Raw genomic sequence first — 23,109 nt, forward strand, 5'->3', positions numbered from 1 at the left:
CAAATCCAAACGTTTCCCATTTTTAGTTATTGAAGCCAAACTTTTACAAACGTTACGAAACAAAACCTAACATTTCACATGTTTAGCGATTTAAGCCAAACGTTTCCAAACGTTACGAAACAAATCCGAACGTTTCACCTAGGGGTGAGCAAAAACCGACTAAAATCGAAAAACCGAACCAAATTAGACCCAAAAAACCAAACCGAAAAATATATGGATAATATTGTTCAGCTTGGTTTAAAATTAATAAAAATTGCGGTTTTCGGTTTTGGTTTGGTTTTAAGGTTCGGTCACCGAGCCGAACCGAAAAACCGAAATCATAATAGGGGTTATTTTTGTAATATAGACGAATACTATATATATACCCTTTAGTTGAAAGTGGGTAAAACCCCTAAAAAATTTATCTGTGCTGCCGCCTAACTCTCACAGCGTCACCATCTCCTTTCTTTTTCTTTATCAACATCCAAGTAAAAACCCTAATATTTCACTAAGCCTTTTACTCTTTTATGGGGTTTGTTTGGATTTTGTGTTTTTTTTATCACCTTTTTCGTTCTACCTCTCTAGTCAATTTTCAGTTTTATTCATAAGAGTGTAACTGATGGAATTTATAGTAATTTCTTCGAAGAAAAATAAAATATTTATAAGGTAAAGTTATCCATCAATTTTATTAATTTGGTGTTTTAGATCTAGATTTTCTCTTTTTCATATTTATTGGTGATGTATAATTTATTTTATACTAGTTTTTTTCATTGTTTATTTTCGAAATCTGGTATAATAAATTTATTGCTTCAAAATAATAATATTTTGTGTATTTTTATTTATTTTTCATTTTGATTTCTGATTTAATGTTATTTCTTTTTTATGTTTTGCAGGTCCAGATTATATAAGGAGCAAAGTAAAAATTAATTAAGTTATTCCTGTTTTGATAATTAATTGTAAATGTAATTCATATGTAATAAAATACCAAAAATTCATTTTATGTAATAATCTATATCTATAGTATAAAAGTGAACCCAAGGGTCCATTTGACTTAAAAACCTTATAGTTATAACACTGTTTTATGTTTGCCGTCTTAGAATAGTTGTCCTAAATGTCTATATTTGTAAACTACTCTCCCATCCATTACTAATGCCATTAGTCTTTGATTTAATTTCGAAAAACCAACTCAATTGAGGTGTGTTCTTACGCTAAAAATACTACTATCACAAAAAGGGCTCTTTTTCCTATATATTTTCAAGAAAAACCTTCATAAATCCACACGTTTCCCCTTTTTAGCTATTTAAGCCAAACGATTACAAACGTTACGAAACAAATCCAAACGTTTCACATTTTTAGCGATTTAAGCCAAACGTTTGCAAACGTTACGAAACAAATCCAAATGTTTCATCTTTTTAGCGATGTAAGTCAAAAGTTTAATACATTACAAAACCCATCCAACGTTGTAGTATGCGCCCTAGGGCCATTTTGTATTTTTCTTGTATAAACAAATCCCATTGGCAATAATATATATGTTTTATTTGAATTAAGTGTCTCATCAACTAAGTGTTTATTTATTACATATTGTCCTTATCACATTGTGATAGAATATATTCTTAAAGTGTTAAGAATATGAGTGACATATTCTATTATACAAGTGATATAAATAATTGTTCACGATCGATGGGGTCCTACGAATAAGGGCATGGAATTATCCCGGAAAGATCGTTACCTCTGTTTATTCTCTTGATTAGTAAAGAGTTACGAATTATAGAAAGTAGTGACCTAGTCTCATACTACTTGATGGGGATCAAAATAAACATGTGGACACTCAAGGTGTTGAGTGAGTCGAACAAGTGACACTAGATGACTTATACATGGTAATTCATCAAATTCAATTTAATGTCATCTAGTTCATAATTGTACATATGTCCTTTGACTTGCGGTGTCACTATTTTGTATATATGTGATTAGATTTTGATACTCCTTAACCCTAGATCTTTCATGAGCTAGGGCCGCGGGATGTGTTGGCTCTAATTAGTTGTATATGGAGATAGGGGTTTAACCTAGAAAGGATTCATCACTCTAGATGAACGGAGACAAGATTCTATGCTATCTCGAATTATTCTTGATGGATGATAAAACTTGCGCAGGTGTATATGACTTACTTAGAAAGGTATTTCTAGTGCAAGTCATATTTATCAAGATAGAACTGAGAGATGAGGTCATATGATCAAGACAAACAGTGTTTGACTTAACCGTGACACTAGTCGAGATTGGAATCTTAGATGAAGGGAATTTTTAGTGTACGGTAATTATGAACATTGGTTCATAAAGAATGCATCGAAACATTCATCTCTATTTGGGGGTCGTGATATGTTGCTAGACGTCACTCTCGATCTACGAGAATTAATAATTAAATGGGATTTAATTATTTAATATAAGAAAAGCGTTTCTTATGACTCTCGTTGCCATATAGATGTGAACCTAGTTAGTCACACACAATAGAGTGTGCAACCGATCGAAGTTTACAAAAGATCGATTTCATATAGATACTAGCATATCTCGAAAATTAATCTAAGATGAAAAATAAGTAAGAATTAGGGACTAATATGTAAGAGTTACAAATTAGTAGGAACCTAATTGTACTATGGCCATGTTAATTAGAGACTAATTTATAAGAGTTATAAATTAGTAGAAACCTAATTATATTTTAACCAAGTTTTATGATTAAAAGGCATAAATAATTAATTAGTATAATTAATGATACTTCAATGACTAATCATAAGCTAATGGAAGGATGATGTCATGGTGATGATGTAATGAGATAAGCTTATGTCATATATGTGATGTCATATGATGACATCACCTATATGATGTCACCTATTTGATGTCACCACATGAAAGGTGTCATGTGGTGGCAACACCTTTGCTGGGTGTGTGACACCTAGCATGCAAGGTGTTGCATTCTTAAGACATGATCTAGCCTATAAATAGAACTTGTCCTTGCTCATTTCATAAGACCACACAACACACATCTCACTACAAAGTTGTAGAGAGAGAAAGCACTTGAAGGAGTTCAAGTAGTCATCAATCACGGGAACAACTTGGCGACGTTTTTCATACATCCGACCAAGGTCGTGATCGCGGCGAGAGTTTGAACTTAGGGCTACTCGGAAAGAGGAACTCTTGCAGGATTACTTCAAGGCGAGGATTCAATCGGACGCATACTCGTGTGGATGAGCTTGAGGTCCCCGTACTTTCGGGATTACAAGAATCGTTGGAGAATCGACATAGGTATTCTTCATACGATTTGTAGATGCGTGCTTCAATTACTAAATGATACGACGATCCATTTGTTGTTGATATGATCAACTTCAGGGTTCAGATTGTTGGAATTTCGATTTTGAATAAAAATATACGATCCAGATCCGCGCGTCCCGCTGCGCCAACAGTGGTATCAGAGCCACCGTATCATCGAGTATTAACGCTTTACGATTGAATACATGTTTAAATAATCATGGACTTAGAAATTATTATTGGGCATGTAATTTATAATTTCCGAGAGCTTAAGTTTTTTTAAAAAAAACGAACAAACACTATTGTGATATTAATTACATTTGATTAAATTTTGTCTAGGAGATTGTTACTTAAGTAGTCCGCTTGTGACCCTCCAATCTATCCTTGAACTTTTTCTAATATGGTCATTTAACACAATATGTGATTCGCTTGTGCATTATGTTGTCATCTACGAAATATGCGGAAAAAGCGAAACCCGAAAAAAAACCGAAAAAAAATAATAATTTTGTTTTAGAATTCAAAAATGCTGAAGAACGGTTTTTACACCCGGGAAAAGATTTTCGGCTCGAGAAATTTTTTTTGTAAAAAACTGAAATGTTGAAAAGGGGATCTTAACGCCCAAGAAAAAGTTTCTGACTCGAAAAAAAAACCGTAAAAAAATAATTTTTTTTAGGGATCAGAGATCGGTTGAGGCTTTCGGAGGTTATATGATGAATCCTTGATACCTAAAGAAAGTAGATATTACATAGTGAATGATTTGAGAATCATTTCTGAGATATGTAATAGTTTGCTCATTCTTTTATGGCTACAGAATGAGACCTAGAAAGTCCATGATCATACATGTGTGATTGTATGATTTATTTTAGCTTTAATATGTATGGGATGCATGCTAACATATATTGTGTGTTTAGTGAGATAAGAATAAATTAAAACCCCTAAGAAATCTTCCTAAAAGTTGAAAGATTAAATTTATATTGATTAATCATTAAATTGTTTATCAATGGCTCTTCATTGGAGCAATAAATTAACATGATTTAAGTTATCATCTTGTCGGCTATGGATACATAGAGGTGAGATGATATCGTCAAAAGATTTTGTTGAGTTTATTGTTAAGCATGAGATGTTACAGGTGTAGTCGAAATAATATACGGCGAGAAAGGCAATTAGGAATACCTGAGTCGTATATTATTCAAATCGTGTAGTACCCCGTATTTTTATAAGTCACGTATAAAGATTTTATTAGCCGGGAATACGTAAATTAAATTTAAGCGTAACTTTAATTTATAAGTATCCCTAAAAGTATATTGTAATAATAGAAGTTGAATCAGGGATTTTAATTTTAATGAAGGGATATGAACGAGACTAATAGAATAAGAAATATGACTGCAGTCATAAGATAAAAATATATTGATAATTAATATATTAATATACCACTTTAAGTGGAGAGTTTAATATTTCGGACAAAATCCCAAAATTAAAATGTCGAAAGTCCGAAGTCTCGACGTGTAATTGATGAATATAAGTTGAGATATATATATATATATATATATATATATATAAACTAATTAAGTATTATTCGTTAGTTCAAATTAAAATAAAATAATTTGTAAAGTCCCGAGCGAATAATTTTGGTGTCATTATTCGCGAAATAATTTGACGAAGCTATCGTCAAAGTTTCATGAAATCTGGACGTAATAATTTTAGTCAAGTGAGACTGATTTGGAGCTAATAAATCTTCTGGGATTTATTAAAGATAAAATATAAGTCGGATGAAAATAAACATAATATTTTTATTCTTTTTATATTTTATTAGATTTTTGAGTAAATTTTCACGAAATTCGGAAGTCGTTTCTGTTTGAATCACGGACAACTATTTAAGAATTTGAGTTAAAGTGATAAATTAGCCAAATTTTATATATATAATATTTATTGTCATGTTAAGGCATCAGAGCCATTTCTTTCAAATGAAAGAAATGGATAAGCTGCTTAGCTCTCTCCAGGAGATGGCGAGTTAGGGTTTCGACCCGATTCGTCCATTTCTCGATTCTAACTCCGTTTATTCTACGACTACTCAAGTAATCGAGGTATTAAACTCGTATTTAACGTTTATTTTAATATATTTCGATAAATATATATTCGTTTATAAACGGTTACCGTATCGAACGCCCGTTTTATACGTCTGAATTGCAATTGGATTTAGTATATGTGAAGTAGGACGTTAAAATAGCATTTTTGTAGCGTTCCGAGATTTAAAAGCACGTCAGAATGGCTCGTGGATCGATTTCCCTGGGGCTGGCTTCATGTGCGGACGAACAATGACTTAGCGGGAAGTGTGCGTGGGGACTTTTCTGGACTTTTTCTGCGGACTTTCGAGGGGCGATTCTGAGATGTTTTTGTCAGTAACTCGACGTGTATTTCGACCGAATCTAAAACATTTTAAATAAATGTTTTTAAACCTAAAGTTAGGTGTTTTAAAATGATGTTTTTAAAAGTAAAGGTAAGAGTTTAAAAAGGACATTAAAAGAGTTAAAGTCGACGTTTAACCAGTTTAAAAGATTACATGATTTTATTTAGGTATTGTTGTACCTAAAAGGACTTCTAGAGCGAAGTATAAACGTTTTCTCGAGGTGAAAATGATTTATATGATTTTTAAAAATAAGGAGACCATAAGTGTTATGTGTTATGTGAATTGTATGATTTATTTGGACCTAGGTTTAAGGACCTAGATGTTTATACCAGAAATAAGTATTGATGTTTGGCTTGTATGTTTTGTATGTTTAATCAGACTAGCTGTCCAGCAGTCAGACCAAGACTCAGGGGAGTCTGTCACACATACGACGAGGCTAAGTAGTAACTTAACAGTACTGTGAGTTTACGTGTTTACTTTTGAATATCAGTATGCAACTATTTTAAATCCATAATCGCAATAGTATAAACTAGCCAAGAGAGATTCATTGAACGAGCTACCTATTGGGCGGCAATAGGGTTGCGTGATCACCAACACCGATTTCTAGATGTACTTTTGTCAAGGTATAGAGGCATGTCTGCCGCGTTAAGTCATTGGGGAAGTGAATGCCCTGACATAAAGAGCAAACCCTTCGACGGCAGTAATACGGTTACGGTCGCAGGTAAAACCGCGATGGCAGTTTCTGATTACAGTCCAGGTACCAGTGATACAGAATTGGACGACAGTGATTCAGATCACGGTCTTTATTCTGTTGTCTATAAGCTCGTGATATGAGTGTGTATGTTAGGACAATTGTGGACTAGGGTTTCAGATGGATCGATAAATTGGTAATATTTTACATATATAACTGTTTTATATATATTATGAGATTTTGCATGTATTTGTAAATTGTCTACTCACTCAGAAATATTTATATTTCTGACCCCGTTGTTGTTTCCCATTTTTTAGGAAACGAGCTTTGTGGTCAATCGAGCTTCCACATCCCTTCATCAGAAAAGCTCTTCTTTGGTATTGTACATAGGATTTTGTACTCTTAGTATGCTGCAATAGTATAAGTGTAATGTGCCAGCAGTTGTGCCACTAATCCTTTGATTAGATACTCTGATAGGATCTAGTGCATGTGTGTACCTTTGGATGGTTGCTTAGTGGCATATTGTATCTAGTTACCGATTCGGCCTCGTGTGTTTTTATGAGGGTAAAAAACAATATGTTTTATGTATGTCGGCTACTTGTAACCGGTCCGCTGTGTATTTTAATATGTTTAATGCCACCATTGCGAGACGCAGAGGTGTCCGCACTCTTTTATTAAACATATTAACAGTGGCATGTGGCGCAAAATGGGGCTGCCTATGTGTTAAGGCAAGCGAGACTTAAGTCCCTGGTTTCCAATGATCACCACACAAGGTATTCACAAGGAAGCGCGGGTTGAGATAACGAGGTTATCCAACCAGTACTTCTGAAAACCAGATTTCGCTTATATGTGTATTTTTAGAAATCGTGTTATGTTAAAAGAGAAAAGTTTTAACGAAACTTTTTTGAAAACAGATCGTATGCGAGGTGCGATCTTTTAATTATATTTGCGAAAAATTTCTAGAGGTTCTAGGCTTGCTACGGGTTTTGGAACAACCATTCCCATTCCCTAGCGTCGGTCGTGACTTGATTTAGGTTGGAATTCGGGTCGTGACAAATTGATATATCTTAGTTGATTCAATGGATTAGACTTAACTAATGTGGAAACCTAAGAATAGCATTAAGTACTTGAGGGTGAAAGAATTAGGAGCCGGAACTGATTGAACCTCATATGAGATATGATGAACAAGTAGTTATTAACTTATATATTGTTTTGATCCCAAGAATAACATTAAGTACTTGAGGAAAAGATGAATGAATATAATAAATCAATCACCCGCTTCAGATCTTTTCCAACGAAGATTTACGTTTCCTAATTTGTAAGTGTAGGATTCGAAAAAGATAGCGAGAGGCCATTTTGATAAAGACCAAATCTTTATGGTTAAATATACAAGACAATAATACTAATTAGAGATCTTTGCTATCAATAGTTTGAGAAGATAAGATGAAATCGAATCCGTTAAGTAGTATTCTCGACAATATTCGATTAGTGGGTCCTATCTTTGTTGATTGATTAATAAATCTCAAAATAGTTCTTGCAAGTAAACACATAACATATGTTCTTGAGGAAAATGCTTCGGGACCATTGCCGAGTGAGACACCTCCTGAAGAACATGAGGCATTGCGAAAGTGGAAGTTAGATGAAGAACAAGCCAAGTTATACATGTTGGCATCTATGAATAATGAGTTGCAAAAGCAACACGAGAAATATCCGGGAGCCCGCGAAATATTGTTTCACTTGCAAGAGTTTTATGGTGAATCAAGTCGTTCTGCTAGATGTGAGATATCTAAGCAAATATTTCGAGCGAAGCTCTCCGAGGGAAAGGATGTTGGTGAACATGTGAACATGATGATTCAATGTATCGAACATTTAGAGGGTCTAGATTTCATCATGGACTTCAATCTCCAAACGGATATGATTCTCCAATCCCTTACAGATTTGTATGGTACTTTAATTACGAATTACTAAATGAATCGAATAGAATGTACACTTGCTGAGTTATCAAGCATATTGATAACCACTCAAAAGAACAATGTTAAGGGAAAGAAAGTTTATCTTGTGGTTGCTTCTTCTAATAAGACTAAGAAGAAGAAAACTAAGAAGAATGTTTTGAAGGCCTAAAAGGCCATTGCAAAAAGGAAGCGCACCTCAGAGAACAAAGGAAAGTGTTTCTTTTGCAAGGGCGAGGGACATTGGAAACAAAATTGCCCCAAGAATAAGGAATTTAAGGGCAAGAACAAGAAGAACGAAAATACCGGTGAGGGTATGTCTATTTCATGTTCTTTCAATTCCAATAACGATAGCTCGTCCAAAGCTTGGGTATTAGATACTGGAGCTAGTTCTCACATTTGTTCATCCTTTCAGGATCTAGCAAATGAGAGGAAGTTGGACAAGGATGAAGTGATCTTGAAGTTTTGAAATCACGCAAGTGTTGCGGTTAAAGCTATTGGATCGTCATCTATTTTGTTGTATAGGCATGTTTTGTATTTGAACAATGTTTTGTACTTACCAAACGCTTATAGAAATATCATGTCTATTTCTTGTATGACAAGATTAAGATATGATTTTCTATTTACAAAGGTTGTTTGTAAAATTATCTATAATTATGAAATCGTTGGTTATGGTTATGTACAAAATGGTCTTTATTGTATAAAAGAAGATGTTCGTAATAAAAATAATGTTTTAGATTGGATTCGTAATGTTTGTAAACGTTTGGCTTAAATCGCTAAAAAGGTGAAATTTTTGGATTTGTTTCGTAACGTTTTTAATCGTTTGGCTTAAATCGCTAAATAGGTGAAACTTTTGGATTTATTTCGTAACGTTTGTAAACGTTTGTCTTAAATCGCTAAAAAGGTGAAATGTTTGGATTTGCTTCGTAAAGTTTTAAACATTTGGATTGGTTTTGTAACATTTTAAACGTTTTGCTTAAATCACTAAAATAAGAAAACGTTTGGATTTGTTTCGTAATGTTTGTGAACATTTGGCTTAAATAGCTAAAAAGGTGAAACTATTGGTTTTGTTTCGTAATGTTTGTGAACATTTGGCTGAAATAGCTAAAAAGGTGAAACGTTTGGATTTGTTTCGTAACGTTTGTAAATGATTGGCTTCAATCACTAAAAAGGTGAAACATTTGGTTTTGTTTCGTCACGTTTGTAATATTTTTTCTTAAATAGCTAAAAAGGTGAAACGTTTGGATTTGTTTCATGATGTTTGTAAACACTAGGCTTCAATCACTAAAAAGGTGAAATGTTTGGATTTGTTTCATAACGTTTGTAAACGTTTGGCTTAAATCGCTAAATAGGTGAAACGTTTGGTTTTCTTTCATAATTTTTATAAACATCTGGCTCAAACCGTTAAAAAGGTGAAACTTTTGGATTTGTTTGTAACATTTGTAAACATTTGGTTTCAATCGCAAAAAATGTTAAACGTTTGGAGTTGTTTCGTAACGTTTATAAACGTTTGGCTTTAATCGCTAAAAAGGTAAAACGTTTGGATTTGTTTCGTAACGTCTTAAACGTTTGGATTGGTTTTGTAACGTTTTAAACATTTTGCTTAAATTGCTGAAAATGGGAAACGTTTGGATTTGTTTCGTAACGTTTGTAAACATTTCGCTTAAATCGTTAAAAATGTGAAACGTTTGAATTTGTTTTGTGATGTTTGTAAACATTTGGCTTCAATCGCTAAAAAGGTGAAACGTTTGGATTTGTTTCGTAACATTTGTAAACGTATGGCCTAAATTGCTAAAAAGCTGAAACGTTTGTAAATGTTGGACTTAAATTACTAAAAAGGTGATACGTTTGGATTTGTTTCATAACGTTTTAAACGTTTGGATTGGTTTCGTAACGTTTTAAACGTTTGGCTCTTAACACAAAAAATGTGAAACATTTGGATTTGTTTCGTAACTTTTGTAAACATTTGGCTTATATCACTAAAACTGTGAAACGTTTGGATTTGTTTCGTAACGTTTGTAAACGTTTGGCATAAATCTTTTAAAAGATGAAACGTTTTGATTTGTTTCGTAATATTTTAAACGTTTGGATTGGTTTCGTAACATCTTAAATGTTTGGCTTAAATGGCTAAAAGGTGAAACGTTTTGATTTGTTTCATGACGTTAGTAAACGTTTGGCTAAAAATACTAAAAAGATGAAACGTTTGGTTTTTTTTTCGTAACGTTTGTAAACCTTTGGCTTAAATCGCTAAAAATGTGAAACGTTTAGATATGTTTCGTAACGTTTGTAAACCTTTGGCCTAAATCGCTAAAAATGTGAAACGTTTAGATATGTTTCGTAACGTTTTAAACATTGGGTTGGTTTTGTAACGTTCTAAATGTTTGGCATAAATCGCTGAAAAGGTGAAACGTTTCGATTTGATTCGTAACGTTTTAAACGTTTGTATTGGTTTTGTAACGTTTTAAACGTTTGGCTTAAATCTCTAAAAAGGTGAAACGTTAGGAATGGTTTCGAAATTTTTTGTTCAAATCACTAAAAAGGTGAAACGTTTGGTTTTGCTTCGTAACGTTTGTAAATGTTTGGCTTAAAATCCTAAAAAGGTGAAACGTTTGGATTTGTTTCGTAACGTTTGTAAACGTTTAGCTTAAATCTCTAAAAAGATGAAACGTTTGGTTTTGTTTCACAATGTTTGTGAACGCTTGGCTTAAATTGCTTAAAAGATGAAACGTTTGGATTTGTTTGTAATGTTTTAAACATTTATATTAGTCGTAACGTTTCAAACGTTTGGCTTAAATCCCAAAAAATGTGAAACATTTGGATTTGTTTCGTAATTTTGTAAACGTTTGGCTCATATCGCTAAAAATGTGAAATGTTTGGCTTTATTTCGTAACGTTTGTAAACGTTTCGCTTAAATTGCAAAAAAGGTGAAACGTTATGATTTGTTTCGTAACGTTTTAAACGTTTTGATTGGTTTCGTAACAATTTAAACGTTTGGCTTAAATTGCTAAAAGGTGAAACGTTTGGATTTGTTTCGTGACGTTTGTAAATGATTGGCTTCAATCACTAAAAAGGTGAAATATTTGGTTTTGTTTCGTCACGTTTGTAATAATTTTTCTTAAATAGCTAAAAAGGTGAAACGGTTAGATTTGTTTCATGATGTTTGTAAACACTAGGCTTCAATCACTAAAAAGGTGAAATGTTTGGATTTGTTTCATAACGTTTGTAAACGTTTGGCTTATATCGCTAAAAAGGTTAAATGTTTGGTTTTCTTTCGTAATTTTTGTAAACGTCTGGCTCAAACCGTTAAAAAGGTGAAACTTTTGGATTTGTTCGTAACATTTGTAAACATTTGGTTTCAAACTCAAAAAATGTTAAACGTTTGGAGTTGTTTTGTAATGTTTGTAAGCGTTTGGCTTAAATCCTAAAAAGGTAAAACGTTTGGATTTGTTTCGTAACATCTTAAAGGTTTGGATTGGTTTTATAACGTTTTAAACATTTTGCTTAAATTGCTGAAAAGGGGAAACATTTTGATTTTTTTCGTAACGTTTGTATACATTTCGCTTAAATCGTTAAAAAGGTGAAACGTTTGAATTTATTTTGTGATGTTTGTAAACGTTTGGCTTCAATCGCTAAAAAGGTGAAACGTTTGGATTTGTTTCGTAACTTTTGTAAATGTATGGCCTAAATTGCTAAAAAGGTGAAACGTTTGTAAAGTTTGACTTAAATTACTAAAAAGGTGATACGTTTGAATTTGTTTCGTAACGTTTGTAAATGTATGGCCTAAATTGCTAAAAAGGTGAAACGTTTGTAAAATTTGACTTAAATTACTAAAAAGGTGATACGTTTGGATTTGTTTCGTAACATTTTAAACGTTTGGATTGGTTTCGTAACGTTTTAAACGTATGGCTCTAAACCCAAAAAATGTGAAACATTTGGATTTGTTTCGTAACTTTTGTAAACGTTTGGCTTATATCGCTAAAACTGTGAAATGTTTTGATTTGTTTCGTAACGTTTGTAAACGTTTGGCATAAATGTTTAAAAAGGTGAAACGTTTTGATTTGTTTCGTAATATTTTAAACGTTTGGATTGGTTTCGTAACATTTTAAATGTTTGTCTTAAATAGCTAAAAGGTGAAACGTTTGGATTTGTTTCATGACGTTAGTAAACGTTTGGCTTAAATTACTAAAAAGATGTAACGTTTGGTTTTGTTTCGTAACGTTTGTAAACGTTTGGCTTAAATCGCTAAAAATGGGAAACGTTTAGATATGTTTCGTAACGTTTTAAACATTTGGTTTGGTTTCGTAACGTTCTAAATGTTTGGCATAAATCGCTAAAAAGGTGAAACTTTTGGATTTGTTTTGTAACGTTTGTAAACGTTTGGCTTATATCGCTAAAAAGGTTAAATGTTTGGATTTGTTTCTAACGTTTTAAACATTTGGATTGGTTTTGTAACGTTTTAAATGTTTGGCTTAAATCGCTAAAAAGATGAAGCATTTGGATTTTTTTTGTAACGTTTGTAAACGTTTGGCTTCAATCTCAAAAAGGTTACACGTTTGGTTTTGTTTTGTAACTTTTATAAACGTTTGGCTTAAATTGCTAAAAAGTGGGAACGTTTCGTTTTGTTTCGTAACGTTTGTAAATGTTTGGCTTAAATCGCTAAAAAGGTGAAACGTTTGGATTTGTTTCGAAACATTTGTAAATGTTTGGCTTAAATCGCTAAAAAGGTAAAAAATTTGGTTTTACTTCGTAACGTTTTTAAACATTTGTCTTAAATTGCTAAAAAGGTTAAACGTTTGTATTTGTTTCGTAACTTTTATAAACGTATGACTTAAATCGCTAAAAAGGTGAAAAATTTGGATTACTTTCCTAATGTTTATAAACGTTTGGCTTTTTTCGCTAAAAAGGGGAAACGTTTGGTTTAGTTTCGTAACGTTTGTAAACGTTTGGCTTAAATCCCTAAAAAGTTGAAATGTTTGGATTTATTTCGTAACGTTTTAAACGTATGAATTGGTTTTGTAACGTTTTAAACATATTTCATAAATCGCTAAAAAGGGGGAACGTTTGGTTTTGTTTCGTAACGTTTTAAACGTTTGGATTGTTTTCGTAACATTTTAAGCGTTTGGCTTAAATCGAGAAAATGTGAAACATTTTGATTTGTTTTGTAAACATGTGGCTTAAATCGCTAAGAATGTGAAATTTTTCGATTTGTTTCGTAACATTTGTAAACGCTTAGCTTGGTTTCGTAACGTTTGAAATATTTGGCTTAAATCGCTAAAAAGGTGAAACGTTTGGATTTCTTTCGTAACGTTTTGAACATTTGGATTGGTTTCGTAGCATTTTGAACGTTTGGCTTAAATCGCTAAAATGGTGAAACGTTTGGATTTGTTTCGTGACGTTTGTAAATGTTTTGCTTAAATTGCCAAAAAGATGAAACGTTTGGTTTTGTTTCGTAACGTTTGTAAACGTTTGGCTTAAATCGATAAAAATATGAAACGTTTGGATTTGTTTTGTAACGTTTTAAACATTTTGATTGGTGTTGTTACGTTTAAAGTTTTGCCTTAGATCGCTAAAAAGGTGAAACGTTTGGATTTGTTTTGTAACGTTTGTAAACGTTAGGCTTAAATCGCTAAAAAGGTGAAACGTTTCGATTTGATTCGTAACATTTTAAACGTTTGGATTAGGTTTGTAACATTTTAAATGTTTGGCTTAAATTTCTAAAAAGGTGAAACGTTAGGAATGGTTTCGAAAACGTTTTGTTCAAATCACTAAAAAGATGAAACGTTTGGTTTTGTTTCGTAATCTTTGTAAATGTTTAGCTTAAATCGTTAAAAAGGTGAAACGTTTGGATTTGTTTCGTAACGTTTGTAAACGTTTAGCTTAAATCTCTAAAGAGGTGAAACGTTTGGTTTTGTTTCGCAATGTTTGAGAACGCTTGGCTTAAATTGCTTAAAAGGTGAAACGTTTGGGTTTGTTTGGTAATTTTTTAAACATTTATATTAGTATCGTAACCTTTCAAACGTTTGGCATAAATCACAAAAAATGTGAAACATTTGGATTTGTTTCGTAATTTTGTAAACGTTTGGCTTATAACGCTAAAAATGTGAAATGTTTGGATTTATTTTGTAACGTTTGTAAATGTTTGGCTTAAATTGCGAAGAAGGTGAAATGTTCTGATTTGTTTCGTAACGTTTTAAACTTTTTGATTGCTTTTGTAACGTTTTAAACGTTTGGCTTAAATTGCTAAAAAGGTGAAACGATTGGATTTGTTTCGTGACATTTGTAAACGTTTGGCTTAAATCGCTAAAAAGATGAACCGTTTAGTTTTAATTTGTAACTTTTGTAAATGTTTGGCTTAAATTGCTAATAATGTGAAGCGTTTAGATAACTGTTTCATAACGTTTTAAACGTTTTGGCATAAATCGTTAAAAAGGTGAAACGTTTGGATTTGTTTTGTAACATTTGTAAACGTTTCGCTTAAATCGCTAAAAAGCTTAAATGTTTGGATTTGTTTCATAACATTTTAAGCGCTTGGATTGGTTTTGTTACGTTTTAAATGTTTGGCTTAAATCGCTAAAAAGGTGAAACATTTGGATTAGTTTCGTAATGTTTGTAAACGTTTTGCTTCAATCGCTAAAAAGGTGAAACGTTTGGTCTTATTTCGAAACATTTGTTAACATTTGGCTTACATTGCTAAAAAGGGGAAACATTTGGTTTTGTTTCGTAACGTTTCAAATGTTTGGCTTAATCGCTAAAAAGGTGAAACGTTTGGATTTGTTTCATAACGTAACACCCCTTTTGGATTGGTTTCGTAACGTTTTAAACATTATGATTGGTTTCATAACGTTTTAAACATATGGCTGAAATCTCTAAAAATGTGACATGTTTGGATTTATTTCGTCACATTTGCAAACGTTTAGCTTAAATCTCTAAAAAGGTGAAAGGTTTGGTTTTGTTTCGTCACGTTTATGAACGTCTTGCTTAGACAGATAAAAATGTTAAACATTTTGATTTGTTTCGTAACATTTTAAACGTTTGGATTAGTTTCGTAACGTTGAATACGTTTGGCTTAAATCGCTAAAAAGGTGAAACATTTGCATTTGTTTTTAAACGTTTGGCTTAAATCGCTAAAAATGTGAAACGTCTGGATTTGATTTGTAACGTTTTAAATGTTTGGATTAGTTTTTTAACGTTTTAAATGTGTGGCGTATATCGATAAAAAGGTGAAACATTTGGATTGGTTCCATAACGTTTGTAAACGTTTGGCTTCAATCGCTAAAAACGTGAAATGTTTGGTTTTGTTTCGCAACGTTTGGCTTAAATCGCTAAAAAGTTGAAACATTTGGTTTGGTTTTGTAACGTATGTAAACGTTTGGTTTAAATCGCTAAAAAGGTGAAACGTTTAGAATTATTTCGAAAGGTTTTTAAACGTTCGGCTTAAATCGCTAAAATGGTGAAACGTTTGGTTTTGTTTCGTAACGTTTGTAAACGTTTGGCTCTCACTAAAAAGGTGAAACGTTCGGATTTTTTCGTAACATTTGTAAACGTTTGGCTTAAATCGCTAAAAGGTGAAACTTTTGGATTTGTTTCGTAACGTTTGTAAATGTTTTGGCTTAAATCGCTAAAAATGTGAAACGTTTGGTTTTGTTTTGTAATGTTTATAAACGTTTGTCATAAATTGCTAAAAGGTGAAATGTTTGACTTAAATTACTAAAAAGGTGATATGGTTAACGTTTTAAACGTTTGGATTGGATTCGTAACGTTTTAAATGTTTGGATTAGTTTTTTAACGTTTTAAATGTGTGGCTTATATCGATAAAAAGGTGAAACATTTGGATTGGTTCCGTAAAATTTATAAACATTTGGCTTCTATCTCTAAAAAGGTGAAATGTTTGGTTTTGTTTCGTAATGTTTGGCTTAAATCGCTAAAAAGTTGAAACATTTGGTTTTGTTTCATAATGTATGTAAACGTTTGGTTTAAATCGCTGTAAAGGTGAAACGTTTAGATTTATTTCGAAACGTTTGTAAACGTTCGGCTTAAATCGCTAAAATGGTTAAACGTTTGGTATTGTTTCGTAACGTTTGTAAAGGTTTGGCTCTCACTAAAAAGGTGAAACGTTCAGATTTTTTCGTAACGTTTGTAAACGTTTGGCTTAAATCGCTAAAAAGGTGAAACTTTTGGATTTGTTTTGTAACATTTGTAAACGTTTCGCTTAAATCGCTAAAAAGCTTAAATGTTTGGATTTGTTTCATACCATTTTAAGCGCTTGGATTGGTTTTGTTACGTTTTAAATGTTTGGCTTAAATCGCTAAAAAGGTGAAACATTTGGATTAGTTTCGTAACGTTTGTAAACGTTTTGCTTTAATCGCTAAAAAGGTGAAACGTTTGGTTTTATGTCGAAACATTTGTTAACATTTGGCTTACATTGCTAAAAGGGGAAACATTTGGTTTTGTTTCGTAACGTTTCAAATGTTTGGCTTAATCGCTAAAAAGGTGAAACGTTTGGATTTGTTTCATAACGTAACACCCCTTTTGGATTGGTTTCGTAATGTTTTAAACATTATGATTGGTTTCATAACGTTTTAAACATATGGCTGAAATCTCTAAAAAGGTGACATGTTTGGATTTATTTCGTCACATTTGCAAACGTTTAGCTTAAATCTCTAAAAAGGTGAAAGGTTTGGTTTTGTTTCGTCACGTTTATAAACGTCTTGCTTAGACAGATAAAAATGTTAAACATTTTGATTTGTTTCGTAACATTTTAAACGTTTGGATTAGTTTCGTAACGTTGAATACGTTTGGCTTAAATCGCTAAAAAGGTGAAACATTTGCATTTGTTTTTAAACGTTTGGCTTAAATCGCTAAAAATGTGAAACGTCTGGATTTGATTTGTAACGTTTTAAATGTTTGGATTAGTTTTTTAACGTTTTAAATGTGTGGCGTATATCGATAAAAAGGTGAAACATTTGGATTGGTTCCATAACGTTTGTAAACGTTTGGCTTCAATCGCTAAAAACGTGAAATGTTTGGTTTTGTTTCGCAACGTTTGGCTTAAATCGCTAAAAAGTTGAAACATTTGGTTTTGTTTCGTAACGTATGTAAACGTTTGGTTTAAATCGCTAAAAAGGTGAAACGTTTAGAATTATTTCGAAACGTTTTTAAACGTTCGGCTTAAATCGCTAAAATGGTGAAACGTTTGGTTTTGTTTCGTAACGTTTGTAAACGTTTGGCTCTCACTAAAAAGGTGAAACGTTCGGATTTTTTCGTAACATTTGTAAACGTTTGGCTTAAATCGCTAAAAGGTGAAACTTTTGGATTTGTTTCGTAACGTTTGTAAACGTTTTGGCTTAAATCGCTAAAAATGGGAAACGTTTGGTTTTGTTTTGTAATGTTTATAAACGTTTGGCTTAAATTGCTAAAAGGTGAAATGTTTGACTTAAATTACTAAAAAGGTGATATGGTTAACGTTTTAAACGTTTGGATTGGATTCGTAACGTTTTAAATGTTTGGATTAGTTTTTTAACGTTTTAAATGTGTGGCTTATATCGATAAAAAGGTGAAACATTTGGATTGGTTCCGTAACATTTATAAACATTTAGCTTCTATCGCTAAAAAGGTGAAATGTTTGGTTTTGTTTCGTAATGTTTGGCTTAAATCGCTAAAAAGTTGAAACGTTTGATTTTGTTTCATAATGTTTGTAAACGTTTAGTTTAAATCGCTATAAAGGTGAAACGTTTAGATTTATTTCAAAACGTTTGTAAACGTTCGGCTTAAATCGCTAAAATGGTTAAACGTTTGGTTTTGTTTCGTAACGTTTGTAAACGTTTGGCTCTCACTAAAAAGGTGAAACGTTCGGATTTTTTCGTAACGTTTGTAAACGTTTGGCTTAAATCGCTAAAAAGGTGAAACTTTTGGATTTGTTTCGTAACGTTTGTAAACATTTAGCTTAAATCGCTAAAAATGTGAAACGTTTGGTTTTGTTTTGTAACGTTTATAACGTTTGGCTTAAATTGCTAAAAAGGTGAAATGTTTGACTTAAATTACTTAAAAGGTGATACATTTGGATTTGTTTCGTAACGTTTTAAACGTTTGGATTGGTTTCGTAACGTTTTAAACATTTGGCTCTAAACACAAAAAATGTGAAACATTTGGATTTGTTTCGTAACTTTTGTAAACGTTTGGCTTATATCGCTAAAACTGTGAAACGCTTGGATTTGTTTCGTATAGTTTGTAAACGTTTGGCTTAATTCTTTAAAAAGGTGAAACTTTTTGATTTGTTTCGTAACATTTTAAACGTTTGGATTGGTTTAATAACATTTTAAATGTTTGGCTTAAATGGCTAAAAGGTGAAACGTTTGGATTTGTTTTCCTGACATTACTATACGTTTGGCTTAAATTTTTAAAAAGATGAAACATTTGGTTTTGTTTTTGTAACGTTTGTAAACGTTTGGCTTAAATCGCTAAAAATGTGAAACGTTTAGATATGTTTCGTAACGTTTTAAACGTTTGGATGAGTTTCATAACATTTTAAATGTTTGACATAAATCGCTAAAAAGGTGAAACTTTTGGAAAATCTCTAAAAAGGTGAAATGTTTGGATTTGTTTCTAACGTTTTAAACATTTGGATTGGTTATGTAACGTTTTAATTGTTTGGCTTAAATCGCAAAAAAGGTGAAACATTTGGATTTTTTTTGTGATGTTTGTAAACTTTTGGCTTCAATATAAAAAAGGTGACACGTTTGGTTTTGTTTCGTAACGTTTGTAAACGTTTGGCTTAAATTGCTGAAAAAAGGAAACGTTTGGTTCTGTTTCGTAATGTTTGTAAATGTTTGGCTTAAATTGTTAAATAGGTGAAACGCTTGGATATGTTTCGAAACATTTGTAAACGTTGGGCTTAAATCGCTAAAAAGGTGAAAATTTTGGTTTTATTTCGTAACGTTTTTAAACGTTTGGCTTAAATCGCTAAAAAGGTGAAACGTTTGGATTTGTTTCGTAACTTGTATAAACGTGTGGCTTAAATCGCTAAACAGGTGAAACGTTTGGATTAGTTTCCTAATGTTTATAAAAGTTTGGCTTTTTTCGCTAAAAAGGGGAAACCTTTGGTTTAGTTTCGTAACGTTTGTAAACGTTTGGCTTAATTCGCTAAAAAGTTGAAATGTTTGGATTTATTTCGTAACGTTTTAAACGTTTGGATTGGTTTGTAACGTTTTAAACATTTTTCATAAATCGCTAGAAAGGGGAAACATTTGGATTTGTTTCGTAACGTTTTTAAACCTTTGGTTAAATCGCTAAAAAGGTGAAACGTTTGGGTTTATTTCGTGATATTCGTAAATGTTTGCTTCAATCACCAAAAAGGACAAATGTTTGGATTTGTTCCGTAACGTTTGTTATCGTTTGTCTCAAATCTCTAAAAAAGGGGAACGTCTGGTTTTGTTTCTTAACATTTTAAACGTGTGGATTATTTTCGTAACTTTTTAAGCGTTTGGCTTAAATCGATAAAATGTGAAACATTTTGATTTGTTTTGTAATTTTTGTAAACATTTGGCTTAAATCGCTAAAAATGTGAAACGTTTTGATTTGTTTCGTAACTTTTATAAACGTTTAGCTTGGTTTCGTAACGTTTTTAATATTTGGCTTAAATTGCTAAAAAGGTGAAACGTTTGGATTTCTTTCGTAACGTTTTGAACATTTGGATTGGTTTCATAACATTTTAAACGTTTGGCTTAAATCGCTAACAAGGTGAAACGTTTGGATTTGTTTCGTGACGTTTGTAAATGTTTTGCTTAAATAGCCAAAAAGATGAAACGTTTGGTTTTGTTTCGTAATGTTTGTAAACGTTTGGCTTAAATCGATAGAAATATGAAATGTTTGGATTTGTTTTGTAATGTTTTAAACGTTTTGATTGGTGTCGTTATGTTTTAAAGGTTTGCCTTAGATCGCTAAAAAGGTTAAACATTTGGATTTGTTTTGTAACGTTTGTAAACGTTTGGCTTAAATCGCTAAAAAGGTGAAACGTTTTGATTTCATTCGTAACGTTTTAAACGTTTGGATTGGTTTTGTTATGTTATAAATGTTTGGCTTAAATCTCTAAAAAGGTGAAACGTTAGGAATGGTTTCGAAACCTTTTGTTTAAATCACTAAAAAGGTAAATGTTTGGTTTTGTTTCATAACATTTGTAATTGTTTGGCTTATTTCGCTAAAAAGGTGAAACGTTTGGATTTGTTTTGTAACGTTTGTAAACGTTTAGCTTAAATCTCTAAAAAGGTGAAACATTTGGTTTTGTTTCGCAATATTTGTGAACGCTTGGCTTAAATTGCTTTAAATATGAAACGTTTGGATTTGTTTTGTAACATTTTAAACATTTATATTAGTATCGTAACGTTTCAAACGTTTGGCTTAAATCGCAAAAAATGTGAAACATTCGGATTTGTTTCGTAATTTTGTAAATGTTTGGCTTATATCGCTAAAAATGTGAAATGTTTGGATTTATTTCGTACGTTCATAACGTTTGGCTTAAATTGCTAAATAGGTGAAACGTTATGATTTGTTTCGTAACGATTTAAACGTTTTGATTGGTTTCTTAACATTTTAAACGTTTGGCTTAAATTACTAAAAAGGTGAAACAATTGGATTTGTTTCGTGACATTTGTAAACGTTTGGCTTAAATCGCTAATAATATGAAATGTTAAGATTTGTTTCGTAACGTTTTAAACGTTTGGGATTGTTTCGTAAAGTTTAAACGTTTGGCAAAAATCGTTAAAAAGGTGAAACGTTTGGATTTGTTTTGTAACGTTTGTAAACGTTTCGCTTAAAACGCTAAAAAGGTTAAATGTTTTGATTTGTTTCGTAATATTTTAGACGCTTGGATTGGTTTTGTTACGTTTTAAATGTTTGGCTTAAATCGCTAAAAAGGTGAAACATTTGGATTAGTTTCGTTACGTTTGCAAACATTTTGCTTCAATCACTAAAAAGGTGAAACGTTTGGTTTTATTTCGTAACTTTTGTTAACATTTGGCTTAAATTGCTAAAAAGGGGAAACGTTTGGTTTTGTTTCGCAACGTATTAAATGTTTGGCTTAATCGCAAAAAAGGTGAAACGTTTGGATTTGTTTCATAACGTAACACCCCGTTTGGATTGGTTCTGTAACGTTTTAAACGTTATGATTGATTTCATAACGTTTTAAACAATTGCCTGAAATCTCTAAAAAGGTGACATGTTTGAATTTATTTCGTGACATTTGCAAACGTTTAACTTAAATCTCTAAAAAGGTGAAAGGTTTGGTTTTGTTTCGTCATATTTGTAAACGTCTGGCTTAAATCGATAAAAATGTTAAACATTTGGATTTGTTTCGTAACATTTTAAACGTTTGGCTTAGTTTCGTAACGTTGCATACGTTTGGCTTAAATCGCTAAAAAGGTGAAACATTTGCATTTGTTTTTAAATGTTTGGCTTAAATCGCTAAAAATGTGAAACGTCTGGATTTGATTCGTAACGTTTTAAATGTTCGGATTAGTTTTTTAACGTTTTAAATGTGTGGCTTATATCGATAAAAAGGTGAAACATTTGGATTGGTTCCATAACGTTTATAAACGTTTGGCTTCAATCGCTAAAAACGTGAAATGTTTGGTTTTGTTTCGTAACGTTTGGCTTAAATCGCTAAAAAGTTGAAACATTTGGTTTTGTTTCGTAACGTATGTAAACGTTTGGTTTAAATCGCTAAAAAGGTGAAACGTTTAGAATTATTTCGAAACGTTTTTAAACGTTCGACTTAAATCGCTAAAATGGTGAAACGTTTGGTTTTGTTTCGTAACGTTTGTAAACGTTTGGCTCTCACTAAAAAGGTGAAACGTTCGGATTTTTTCGTAACATTTATAAACGTTTGGCTTAAATCGCTAAAAGGTGAAACTTTTTGATTTGTTTCGTAACGTTTGTAAACGTTTTGGCTTAAATCGCTAAAAATGTGAAACGTTTGGTTTTGTTTTGTAATGTTTATAAACGTTTGGCTTAAATTGCTAAAAAGGGGAAATGTTTGACTTAAATTACTAAAAAGGTGATATGGTTAAACGTTTGGCTCTAAACACAAAAAATGTGAAACATTTGAATTTGTTTCGTAACTTTTGTAAACGTTTGGCTTATATCGCTAAGACTGGGAAACGTTTGGATTTGTTTCGTAACGTTTGTAATCGTTTGGCTTAAATCTTTAAAAAGGTGAAACGTTTTGATTTTTTTCGTAACATTTTAAACGTTTGGATTGGTTTCGTAACGTTTTAACTGTTTGGCTTAAATGGCTAAAAGGTGAAGCGTTTGGATTTGTTTCGTGACGTTTGTAAACGTTTGGCTTACATTACTAAAAAGATGAAATGTTTGGTTTTGTTTCGTAACGTTTGTAAACGTTTGGCTTAAATCGCTAAAAATGTGAAACGTTTAGATATGTTTCGTAAAGTTTTGAACATTTGGATTGGCTACGTAACGTTCTAAATGTTTGGCATAAATTGCTAAAAAAGTGAAACTTTTGGATTTGTTTTGTAACGTTTGTAAACGTTTGGCTTAAATCGCTAAAAAGGTGAAATGTTTGGATTTGTTTCTAACGTTTTAAACATTTGGATTGGTTTTGTAACGTTTTAAATGTTTGGCTTAAATCGCCAAAAAGGTGAAACATTTGGATTTTTTTGTGATGTTTGTAAATGTTTGGCTTCAATATCAAAAAGGTGACATGTTTGGTTTTGTTTCGTAACGTTTGTAAACGTTTGGTTTAAATTGCTAAAAATGGAAACGTTTGTTTTTGTTTC

Source organism: Mercurialis annua, linkage group LG1-X (assembly GCF_937616625.2).
Source record: "Mercurialis annua linkage group LG1-X, ddMerAnnu1.2, whole genome shotgun sequence".
Lineage (NCBI taxonomy): Eukaryota > Viridiplantae > Streptophyta > Magnoliopsida > Malpighiales > Euphorbiaceae > Mercurialis > Mercurialis annua.